The sequence below is a fragment of the Rhinolophus hipposideros genome (assembly GCF_964194185.1).
Source record: "Rhinolophus hipposideros genome assembly, chromosome: 13".
Classification (NCBI taxonomy): domain Eukaryota; kingdom Metazoa; phylum Chordata; class Mammalia; order Chiroptera; family Rhinolophidae; genus Rhinolophus; species Rhinolophus hipposideros.
In genome coordinates, this window is record NC_138059.1 from 51,288,331 (window position 1) to 51,301,500 (window position 13,170).

The 13,170-nt window shown below is 41.4% G+C and overlaps 1 protein-coding gene across 2 annotated transcripts in view; it reads right to left on the reverse strand.

The window, feature by feature from the left end:
* LOC308506784 (transcription elongation factor A protein 1) overlaps nt 1-13,170 on the reverse strand; it is a 140,465-nt gene that overhangs the window by 113,176 nt on the left and 14,119 nt on the right. The gene's annotated exons all lie outside the window — the stretch shown is intronic.

Below are 13,170 nucleotides of genomic sequence, written 5' to 3' on the forward strand. Positions count from 1 at the left end.
TTACCTTTTGGGCTTAACCTTTGTTGTTCAAGGGTCAACTGTAATTGATCTCTCTCTACCCTTTTTAAGGGAATGAAATAAATATAATAACTGAAACAATACAAAATTATCATTATTATCTGATGATGAATTCACAAAGGGTAAATTTTTAAAAAGTGTCGTGCGGGGTCTCCTGTGGGGTCTCTGGTCCCGCACCCCACATAAGAATGCAGGATATGGTGAGGCCAAAAAGGAAAACCCACGGAGCCATAGGTAGGGGAGTCACACCACTGTAGTCTCAATGGAGGCTGGATTCACACCACATGCGACCTGCTGTCCGCTTTTCTGCCAACTGACCTATTCCACTTGCTAGCTGCAATCCGCCATGCTAACTGCAATCCGCTCTTGCTAGCTGAGCCACCATCTTCTTGCTAGCCCCCATTTTTTTCTGCTAGCAAAGCCATGTCAGTTATATTAGTGGCCAATGGCTCACTGGTTACAGCTGACGGCCAATTAGCCACAGGTGATGGCCATCCAATCACAGTTGATGGCCATTTACTACCTGAGCCAGCACCTTTCTATGTGAGGCTGAGAGCCTGGAAACTGCTCTCTGGGGCTCTGTCCCCACACTCCACCCCTAAAGGGTCTTTCCTCACAATCTACGTGACAAGCATCTTCTGCGAGGGGCCCTGTGCGAGGAGCCTGGAGGTAAATGCAATATCCTGGACACAGCCAGTTTCTCTGGGCACAGCCAGTGTTTCTCAGGGCACCACCAGTACTTCTGGTCACAGCCAGACTTCCTGGGCTTCTTAGGTTACCACCAATCTCTCCGGGCACAGACAGGGTTTCTCAGGGCACCACCAGTACTTCTAGGCACAGCCAGACTTCCTGGGTTTCTTAGGGTACCATCAGTTTCCTCGGGCACAGCCAGGGCCTCTCAGGGCACTGCCACTCTCCCTGGGCACAGCCAGACTTCCCGGACTCAGCCAGGGTTCTCAGGGCACTGCCACTCTCTCTGGGCCTCTCAGGGTACCATGCTGGAACAACAGCGACTCACAGTCAAGGTGTTTACATATTCTCTATGGCGGCTGGTCAGGACACAAAAGCGAACATTCGCGAGTTCCACTACATGGTGGTATGTTCCCAAGCAAATAGTCAAGCGGTCCATTAAATTAGGGATGGAAGACAATTCCCCATAGTCCATAGTCATTTGCCAGGACTGTCCTGGGGGTGAGAGACGACCTTGACTGTGGGGACAGAGCCCCAAGCACAAGTTTCCAGACTCTAGGCCTCACGTGGAGGGGTGCTGGCTGGAGGGGGTAGTAGATGGCCGTCAATTGTGGCTAGTTGGCCGTCAGCTGTAACCCTTAAGCCATTGGCTACTAATGTAACTGCCACGGCTGCGTTGGGAAGTGGAGTCGAGGAGAGTCAAAGGAAGTCGAGAAGAGAGTCAGTCGGTTGGCAGAAAAGCGAACAGCAGGTTGCACATCATGTGAACCCAGCCTCCAGTGAGACCATAGTGGTATGACTTCCCTACCTATGGCTCCGTGGGTGTTCCTTTTTGGCCTAGCCACATCCTGCGTTCTTACGTGGGGAGCGGGAGCAGAGACCCCGCAGGCCGCCCGGCATGACAAATGGTGCAGCGAGCAGGTGTGGTGTCGACCAAAACTCTCCAGAATGTACTGGAACAGTTTACACATATAAAAGCTCAGTTTCATAAGCAGGGTACGGTAGTTGCACAACAGCCTAGCCAACTGTCCCTCCATGTCTTTCCTTAAGGAAAAAAGAGTCTGTGAGATTGTGCCTTTCTGGGACTCTGTTCCATCCTTGTGTTTACATCTTATGTCTCTCAGTCTAATCCCCAAAAGATGGTTTGCAGCCAAAGACGGGTAAGATATCTCACGGGAGGTACTACCTAAGCCAGGAGGAACCAAGTGGGGACCCCCAATAAGCTGCCTTAAACAAATATGGGAAAGGGCCTTGCCTCCCCTTCCCCCTGCTTGGGAAAATCTATTGCCGGCTCTGACTTTTCCCTAATAGCTGTCAGTTAGAAAAGTAATGAGGAGAACGAACACCAGTTATCTCTAATATCTGAGAGACCTAACACTGAGAAGATATTTACCTTTAGTAAGATATAGTGGGCCCTTGTACCTCGGCTGTTTAGAGACTAAGATAAATTGGCTTGGGATGTTTATGAGTCTCACAGATCGTGTCATAAAACACTGTTGCTCCCTTCCATGCTGGTCAATAAAAGCCTGTAGTTGGCTTTGTTCAGGGCTCCAGTCCTCTGAGACTGAGAGACCCCTGGCCTTCTGAGAGATTTAACAGCATTAAGTCTCTGTTTGTTTCTTTCTTAAAAACTTAACCCAAACCACCCCTTCTCGCCTCCTCACTGCCCTTGTTGCGCTGGACGCGACAGGGTACGGTGCCGGCCCAAACCTACCGAAGCATGGTGGAGCGGTTTGTGCATGTGAGAGCCCAGCTTCAGGAGGCCCATGAGAAGTAACACCAGGAATGGGAGGTGCGGTCTGCCTGGGAGACTCAAGCCTCCAGATGGCACACCACCATCTTAGCCATGGAAGGCGTTGCCTTCATTTTGGTAATCTGCTGCGGCCTTAGGCTCCGAGGGTTGAAGACATCTTACAAGGAGCCCTCCACCCACTCAGACACCTGGCACGATGAGCAAGATTCCAGCCAGATAGGAATAAAGTCGGACTCTGAGCAGGAGGACATGTGGCTCCCACACAGTGTGTGGTGTCCGGTGGCCACTGTTCTCAGGAGTTGGACCCCCAACGAGGGGTGGGAAGACATGGATGGCTCTCCGCCATCGGCCATCGTGGAGAGGGCCCTGCAGATGCTGGATGGGCGGTTTCCGGAGGAGGCAAAGCTACAGCCAGCCACATGGGCTGGATGTTCCTCATGGCCTTGAGTCTCAACATGGAAAATACGCTTAATGAAATGGCCCACGCGCTGGTCCGGGTGTCCCGGTTAGAAGCACTGGAAGGCTGGGTCCGCCTGTTAGAAGAGGGGCCCCACAGTGGAGATTCTGAGGCAGAGGCAGAGGAAGCGAGTGGAGACGATGTAGCTCCCAACCCCCAAGTCTGGCCAATCTTGAAGCAAAGGACAAAATGTGAGCAACCTTTGGGCCCCGGGGGCGTTGCTGCAGGCAACTCAGCTGTGACTGAGTTCACAACCTACGCCCCATACACTCCCACTGAGTTGCAGGAGCTGGGGAGGCGGTACAGACAAAGTCCTGGAGAGCCAGTCTCGGTTTGGCTATTATGTTTATGGGATGAGGGAGCAGACAACATTCTCTGCTCCCCAGGCGAGATGGAAAAGCTAGCCTTTGTGACAGTGCATCCGTCCCTGTGACAAAGCTTACAGAACTGCTATAGGTTGTCCCACAACCAGGGCAACCATTCTGTGATGGAGTGGCCTACTGCTGCGGTACGCACAGTATGGGAACAGGCTGACGAGCTGCCAGACACTGTGACTCAATGGCAGTCATATATGGAAGTTACTCAAATCATCCATGAAATGGGTATGAAGCATGCTGTTTTTAACCTTAACATGCAGGGGCTGGATGACAACCTTTTTACAGACAGCATGAGGGATCTAGTTTTGGATACTGCACCTGCAACTGCTTTTGGATCCTTGGTTGCTATTCTTACACCCTATGTAGGGAGAAGGATCCATGAAGTTACAACTGCCGTGGCCACCCTAGGGGATTTTGAAAGCCAGAGGCGAAGGAAGTTAAGACAGGAGGTCTGTGCAGTTGAGACCTGGAAGCCCAAACCAAATGTAAAGGGATGAGATCGCGGTCCACAGAGAGTAACGCGTGCACAGATGTGTGATCTTGTGGCAGCAGGGGTCGATTGGGAGAAAATAGATGGACAACCCAATGCACTCCTGCTGGAACTTTGGAAACAGTTGCATCCAGAACAGCAATTCTGGAGAAGCCTAAAGGAGAAGTCTGGGAAAGTGCGACCCGTGTCCCTCCAGGACTTCATGTGGCCGCTTGAGGCTGACTCCTTCCAGCTTGATTAGGGGCGGGGCCAAGGTACCCAGTCAGAGGGGATGAGCAGGGACCGGAGGCCCCACGGAACTGTCCATACATTGGTCCCCTTCTAATGTGCACAGGGTTTTGGCCCTAGTTGACACTGGCGCAGACTACAGTCTTGTCTATGGGAACCCAGAACTGTTCCCCGGACAAGCAATCTGCGTTGATTGCTACAGGGGAAAGGCTGTGACTGTGAAAGCCGTTTTTTTACCACTGGGTATAGGAAGGCTTCCCCCTTATACCTACAAGGTTTAGGTTGCCCCCGTTCTGGAGTATATTCTAGGAGTGGACGTGCTACACGGCCTCAGCTTACAGACGTCTGTAGGAGAGTTCCGTCTCCGGATTTGTGTGGTGAAAGCGGTGACACCTGGGCGTGGTCACCACCCTCCTCAAGTGTTACCACAGCCCTGGCGCATGGTTACAGTGCAACAGTACCACCTGTCAGGAGGGCAGGAGGAGACTGGTGGTACCCTAAGAAGTCCAGGAAGTCTGGCTGTGCCCAGAGAGTGGCAGTGGCAGTGCCCTGAGAGCCCTGGCTGTGTCCAGGATACTGCATTCACCTCCAGGATTCTCACACAAGGACCCTCACGGAAGACGCTTGTCTCATAGATTGTGAGGAGAGACCCTTAGGGGTGGAGTGTGGGGACAGAGCCCCAGAGAGCAGTTTCCAGGCTCTTGGCCCCATGTGGAGAGATGCTGGCTCGGATAGTAGATGGCCGTCAGCTGTGGCTACTTGGTAATCAGCTGTAACCCTTAAGCCGTTGGCCACTAATATAACTGCCATGGCTGCGTTGGGGAGTGGAGTCGAGGAAAGTCGAAGGAAGTTGAGGAGAGTCAGTCGGCTGGCAGAAAAGCAAACAGTAGGTCGCACGTTGTGTGAACCCAGCCTCCAGTGAGACCATAGTGGTATGACTCCCCTACCTATGGCTCCGTTGGTGTTCCTTTTTGGCCTCACCTCATTCTGCGTTCTTATGTCGGGAGCGGGAGCAGAGACGCCGCAGGCCGTCCAGCATGTCATTGACCTCACCCTCATCTCCCACGGAGGACTCAGCAAGCGTTTCCTCCTGGGACTACAAGTCCTGCATCCGGGCTGCCTCAGCAAGCACTTCCCTGCCCACAGGGCGGCAACGACCTTTCTCTGGTCCTTGCTGGTTGGGGAACAGTGCATGTCTTCCCACCCCTCCACGGAGTCCTTGCAAATTAAATTGACAAACAACAGATTAACAGTAGAAAAAGGCTTATTTCATATGCATAAAGGCAGGCATCACAGAAATGACGTGAAAACCCTGAAGAGTCAGTCAGACATGGAGGCTTATATACCATTTTAACAAAGGCAAATACATTTGTGAAGAAATGACAAGACAAAAGAAAAGGGTTTTGAGCTTCTAATTCTTCCATGTTTATGAATTTTCGAATTGATTTATACATTTAAAAAATTTTATTGGGATATTCAAAATAGTTTTTATTAAAGTATAAGTCATTGGGATTTTAATTGGGAGTACATTGCATTGATCAATTAATTCGGAGGAAATCGATAACCTCATAATATTTTATCTTTCTATCCAATTGTTTGTCTTTTCTGTTGTGGGGACAGAGCCAGGAGTGCAGTTTCCAGGTTCACTGCCTCACCTAGAATGGTGCTGGCTCAGGTTGTAAATGGCCATCAACTGTGATTGGATGGCTAGTTGGCAGTCATCGGTAACCAGTGAGCCACTGGCCTTTAATATAACTTCCGTGGCTACGCTAGCGCTAGCAGAAAAATGAGGGCTAGCAAGGAGATCGTCGCTGAGCTAGCAAGCAGTGGAGTGAGGGTTGCAGATTGTGTGGCTCCTGTTTCGTGTTTCTCCAACCCAGCTGCCAGCAAGGCTATAGTGGTATAACTCCACTATCTATGGCTCTGTGGGTGTTCGTTTTTGGCCTCACCATATCCTGCGTTCTTATGTGTGGAGCGGGCCTAGAGACCCCACCTGACATCCAGCGTGACAGACCCATTTACTGAACCTAAGACAGTAGAGGGAAAGGTTTTTTCCCTCTCATTGACATCATCTAGAATTATAGAAGTTAAAAGAGTAAATTACCAACACAGGAAAGGACAAGCAGATCAGATAATTTGCTGAATAACCATAGTTACCTGGATTTATTTCTAGAGCAGAACTAAAACTCCAAGAAAAAAAAGCACATGGTAGAAATAGGTACATGTTAAGGATCACACTTAAAATCAGTGGAAAAATGATAATTTTTCAGCAAATGATATTAGAATAGCTGGCTACATTTGGGAGAAAATTCAGATGGTTCCTCCATTATTTCTCTCACCAAATTTTAGGCAATATCCAGAAGGGGCAATCCAAATGATTAACACTTTCAAGGAAGTGCCCAACTTTTCTAATAATGAAAGAAATCCAAATTAAAACAATTTACTACTTTAGACCCATGATACTGGAAAGAACGAAATAAGGTTAAATTACATACACTGCTAATGGGAGTATAAGATTGAGTGAGCCTGAAAGAACAATTTGGGGAGATCTAGTAAAGTTGCAGATGTGCATAGCTAGTGTGACCCAAGAACTCTACCCTGGGGGTGTACTTTGGAAACCCTCACAGATATGTGCAGAGAGATATGTAGGAATATTAACAGCAGCACTCTTTGTAAAGTGAGAAAACTAAACACTTACCAACACAAAAATGGATAAATTCACTGTGAAAATGTATGAATATGTAAGTACATCAACATGAGAAGTTTTCAAAAACAATGTTGAATTAAAAAAAATCTTTACAAAAAGTTTAAAAGCATTAAAATACCATATTTTGTCTGTCTCAGGCAGTTTTATTGTGTGATGTAAAATGAACTGCACATATTTAAAGTGTACAATTTGATGAGTTTGTTTTATTATATACTCCTAAAACTATCTCTACAATCAAAACAATGAACACCTCCATCACACACAACAGTTTCCATGGGCTCCTTTGCAATCCATCCCTGTCTCTTCCCTCTGTGGGGAAAAGACACATCCCCAGGAAACCACTGATTATTTTGTCACAATAGATTAATTTGTGTTTTCTAGCACTTCTTTTGTTCAGCATCATTGTTTGGAGATTTATCTATATTCTCCCGCCAGTGAAAATATAATGGTATGACTCCCCTATCTATGGCTCCGTTGATGTTCCTTTTTGGCCTCACCATATCCTGCATTCTTATGTGGGGAGTGGGACCAGAGACCCTGCATGAGTCCCTGCATGACAACCTCCCAAATTCCTCCCTTCCTGTATAAAAGTTCCTCTTTTTTGTTCTTTGGACTTCCTTATAGTTCACCGTAGTTTGTATGTCCCAAATTGCAATTTCTCTGTTATTCCCAAATAAACTCAAATTTCCTGCCTAAACCACTTACCTTTTTGTTTTAAAGGCTGACAGCTCTTATACTTAGGGTATTTATTATGGTTTATTTTAAACTAATATTTACATATGGTATGAGATAAAAATTGACATCGGTATCCATTTTTTTGCATATGCCTATCCAATTTTTCCATCATCAGTTATTGAAAAGATTATCATTTCTTCTTGAAGTCCCTCAGCATCTTTGTGAAAAATCAGTTGTTCCCTGGATATCCATACACAAAAGGATGAAGTTGGACAGTTATCTCACACCGCATACAAAAATTTGCTCAAATGAATCAAAGACCTAAATGTAAGAGCTGAAATTATAAACTCTTTAAAAAATACACAGGTTTAAAGCTTTGTGACCTTGGAATAGGCAATGTTTTTTTAGATTTGAATAGACATTTTTCCAAAGAAGATATACAAATGGCCAATGAACACATAAAAAAATGCTCAACATATAAAACTAGGGAAATGCAAATTAAAGCCAAATGAGATACCACTTCCCATCTACTAGGATGGCTATAACAAAAAAGACAGATAAAAGTGTTGGCCAGCATGTAGAAAAATACACTGCTGGTGGGAATGTAAAATGGTGCAGCTGGTTTGGAAAACTGTCTCTCAGTTCCTGAAAAGCTTACACATAAAGTTCCCATTTGACTCAGCAATTCCACTCCCAGTTATATATCCAAGATAACTGAAAACAAATGTGCTCACAAAAACCTGTACACAAATGTTCATAGTAGAATAATTTATAAAAGCCCCAAAGCGGAAACAAATGTTCATGAACTAATGAATGAATTAACAAAATGTGATATATCGATACAATGGAATATTACTGAGCAATGAAAATAAATAAATAATTCGTGCTACAACATTGAAAACATTATACTAAGTAAAGAAGCCAGTCACAAAAGACCACATATTGCCCGACACCATTTATATGAAATGTCCAGAATAGGCAAGTCTATAGAGACAAAAAGTAGCTAGGTGGTTGCCTAGGGCCAGGGGGTTAGGGGATTTAGGAGAAAGCAGTGAGTGACTGCTAATGGATACAGGGTTTATTTTGTGGCTGACCTAAATTTTCTAAAATTGGATGGTGATAAAGGTTGCATCTCTCTCTGAGTATACTAAAAACATTTGATTGTATGTTTTAAATGCATTAATCATACAGCATGTGAATTATATCTTAATAAAGCTGTTATTTTAAAAATGAATTGTCCTTAAATTTGAGTCTACTTCTGAACTCTCTATTATGTTCCACTGATCTATGCCTATTCTAATACTACAATGTCTGGGTTACTGTAGCTTTACAATAAACCTGAAATCAAGTAGTAATAACCCTCCTACCTTGCTCTTCGATGTCAAAATTGTTTTGGCTATTCTATATGATTTATATTTCCATATTCATTTTAGAATTGACTTGTCTATTTCTCAAAAAGGGCCTGTTGGGATTTTCATTTAGATTCTCTGTAATCTAGACCAATTTGAGGAAAACTGACAACTGAGTCTTCTGATCTATGAACCAATATATCTCTCTAATCTTGGACTTCAGTCAGCAATGTTTTATACTTTTGAGTGTATAGGCCTGCATATCTTTTGTCAAATTCATATCTATAAAATCCATATTTTTATGCAACTGTTAATGGTATTTTAAACTTCAGTTTTACTATTTATTGCTAAAAATATAAATATGTATAACTGATTTTTGCATATTGACCTTGTATCTGCAATCTTGCTACACTGACTTAAAAGTTCTAATATCTGGGGTGGCCAGTTATCTCAGTTGGTTAGAGCATGGTGCCAGTAACACCAAGGTTGCCAGTTTGATCCCCACATGGGCCACTGTGAGCTGCGCTCTCCTTAAAAAAAAAAAAAAAAAAAATTCTAGTAACTGCTTTTGTAGATTCCTTAGTATTTTCTTAGACAATTGTGAGTATTGATAGAAAATAAAGACAGTTTTGTTTATTTTCCAATCTGTATGCTTGTTTTATTTATTTATTTGTTTTGCCTTATTGTACTGTCTAGGACCTCCAATACAAGTGGTAAGTAAACGTTGTTACTTCCTTCCCCATCTGAGAGTAAAAGCATTCAGTCTTTTATCCTGAAGTATAAGATTGGCTGTGGGGTTTTTATAGATACTCTTTATCAGGTTGAAAGAGTTCCCTTTTATTCCATGTTTGCCGAGAGTTGTACTGAATGTATCTTTGATCACGTCACAAGTTTTTTTATATCTATTAGAATGATTTTTTTTCTAGTCTGGTAATATTGTGAATTATATTGATTGATTTTAATATTAATTCAAATTTCAATTCCTGGGATAAACTCCACTTACTCATGATACATTTTCTTTTAGATAATTTAGTTGGATTCAATTGTTAAGTTATTAATAATTTTTTATTTATTTTCACAAGGGATATTGGCTTATAGTTGTTGTTTTCTTCATTTGTCTTTTTCCTTGTAATGTCTTCATCTAGCTTTGGTATCAGGATGATGATGGCTTTGAGAATGAGTTGGAAATTGTTTCCTCCTCTTCAAAAATCTGAAAAAGTTGCATATATCTGGTACTATTTCCTCCTTAGATGTTTGGGAAAAGGTAGGCGAAATGGGAAGTTGTTGGCCAAAGGGTACAAACTTTCAGTTATAAGATGAATAAGCTCTGGGGAATCTAATGTACACCATGGTGGCTATAATTAACAATTCTGTATCGTATACACTAGATTTTAAGTGTTCTTACCACACACACACACACACACACACACACACACACAAACAAAAGGTAACTGTGAGGTGATGGATGTGTTAACCTGATTGTGATAATAATTTCATAATGTATCCATATATCAAATCATCATGTTGAACTATAACTTTTTGTATAGTCATTTTTGTATATTGTATATAATTGTATATATACTATTGTATGTAATTGTATATAATTGTATAACTATATACAATTTTTATTTGTCAATTATACTTCCATAAAGTTGGAAAAAAATTTGTTAAGTAGAATTCACCAGTAAAGCCATGTAGGCCTGAAGTGGAAATCAATTTCTTTAACAGGCATAATGCTAGTTATGTTATTTACATTTCCTTTTTAAAGATCTTAAAAACAAACAAACAAACAGCTTCATTGAGATTTAATTTGTATACCATACATTTGGCCCATTTAGATTTGAAGTCTAGATGTTATTCACCACTATCTAATTTTATAATATTTTGATCACCCCCCCCACACACACACACACACATACACACAAACCTGTATCCATTAGCAGTCACTCCCTATTTTCCCCAACTCTAATCCTAGGAAACAACAAATCTATTTTCTATTTCTATGTATCTGTCAGATCTAGATATTTATTATAAATGGAATCATACAGTATGCGGTCTTCTTTCACTTAGCACATTGTTCTCAAGATTCATGTATGTAGTAGCATGTAGCAATACTTCATTCCTTTTTATTGTCAAATAATATTCCACTTTATGGACATACCCTTTTGTTTATCCATTTATGAATTAATGGATATTTGGATTGTTTCTACTTTTTCTTGGTCATTGTAGCTAAAGGTTTGTCAATATTTTGATCTTTTCAAACAGTAACTTTTGGATTATTTGATTTTCTCTATTTTTCTATTCTCTATTTCATTTCTTACCACTATTGTTGTCACTCAGCAGCCTAACCGTCTGTCCCCTTGTACCTACCCCTAAAGAAAGAAGAGTCTGTGAGACTGATCCTTTCAGGGACTTTGCTTCACCTTTGTGCTTACACCTTATGTCTCCCTGTTTGGCCCCAAAGAATGGCTAGTTAGTCAATGATGGGTAAGATTCCTCAAAGAATGAACAACCTAAGAAAGGCACAGTCACATACATAGGGGCCATCAGGAGAACTCATGGGGTTGATAGAGGTGGGCATAGACCCTCACATTCCCCGTCTAAGGAGAGATTCTGCCTTTGTGGCTATATTCCTTCCCACAACCTGCTTGGGAAGTGATTCAATGATGTGATAATATCAGTTCTCCATCTATTCTTATCACTAAGTTTCAGCATAAAGGTTTTGTCCCTTGGGGAGATACATACAACAATTACTAATACATCATGGAACTTTTGATTCCGGCCGCTTGCAGACAAGGGTAACTGGTTTGAATCAGTTTTCTGGTATGATGTATGAGACTCACAGACCATTGAAAAAACAATGTTACTTCTTTGTGTGTACATCAGTAAAAGCCACATGATGGCCCAATTCGGGGCTCTCAGTCCTTTAAGTCTGTGAGACCCTTGGCTCCTATTGCATAAATCTCTTGACTTCAGCTTCTTTCTTAACCCTTCACCACTTCTCGTTCTCTCATTGCCTGTGTTGTGCTGGACATGACACACTATAATATTTTCTTCTCTCTTTGAATTTATTAGTTTGCTCTTCCTTAGTTTCCTAAGGTAGAAAGTTATGTTATTGATTCAACACCATTCTTCTTTTTAATACAGGCAGTTATATCTATAAATAGAGGCAGTTACAGCCATAAATTTCCCTCTTATCACTACTTTATCTGCAATGCTTGCTTTCAGGTCAGCTGGCTTTACCAATAAAGTTTTAGTATATTGAGCTTTCATTTTCATTCATCTCAAAATATTTTCTAACTTTCATTGTGGTTTCTTCTTTGATCCAATCATTATTAAAATTGTATTAATTAATATCCAGGTATTTGTGAATTTTCCAAATTTCTTTAATAAATTCCATTGTGTCCCCAAAACATTTTTTGTATGTTAATAATTTTAAACCTATTAAAGCTTGTTTTATGTCCTAGCATAGGACTCATTTTGGAGAATGTCCCATGTGCATTTCAGAAGAATATATGTATATATATATAGCTGTTGTTGTTGTTGTTGTTGTTGTTGAGTAGAATTTGATAGATTTCTCTTAGGTCCAGATAGTTTATCAAAACATTTGCTAATGTTGCAAATCTTCTATAACCTTGTCAATCTTCTCTTTATTTTAATCAATCATTGAATGTATGTGGAGAATTGAAGTCCCTGATTATTATTGTTGAATTTTCTATTTTTTTCTTTCAATTGTCAGTTTTGCTTCATGTATTTTGGTACCATGTTGCTAGGTGCATATATAATTATAATTGTATTTTTCTGATAGATTGACCTTTTTATTTTCATTACAGAATGTTCCTCTGTATACTTAGTAATGATTTTTCTCTTAAAATCTATTTTGTCTGATATTAGTACAGTTGCTTTAGCACTCTTATTGCTGCTGTTTGTATATTTTTTCCATCCTTTTTTACTTTGAAACTTTTTCTTTCTTTTAACAGCTCTATTGAGATATAATTTACATATCAGAAAACTCACACATTAAAAGTGTACAATTCAATAGGTTTTGGTATATTACATTACTGATTTTAAAAACTGTGGTAAAATACATTTAACATAAAAGTTGTCATTTTAACTATTTTTAAGTGTACAATTCAGTAGTATTACTTGCATTCAAAATTTACAAACTTCACCACTATTTCTAAAATAGTGGTATCACTATTCTTTTGTATCACCCCAAACAGAAACTCTAACTATTAAGCAATAACTCTACATTCTACCTTCTTCTTAACCCCTGGATATGTCTAATCTTCTTTCTGTCTCTATGTATTTGCCTATTCTAGGTATTTCATGTAAGTGGATTCATATAATATTTGATCTTTTGTATTTGGCTTATTTCACTTAGCATGTTTTCAAGGTTCATCCATATTGTAGCATATATCAGATC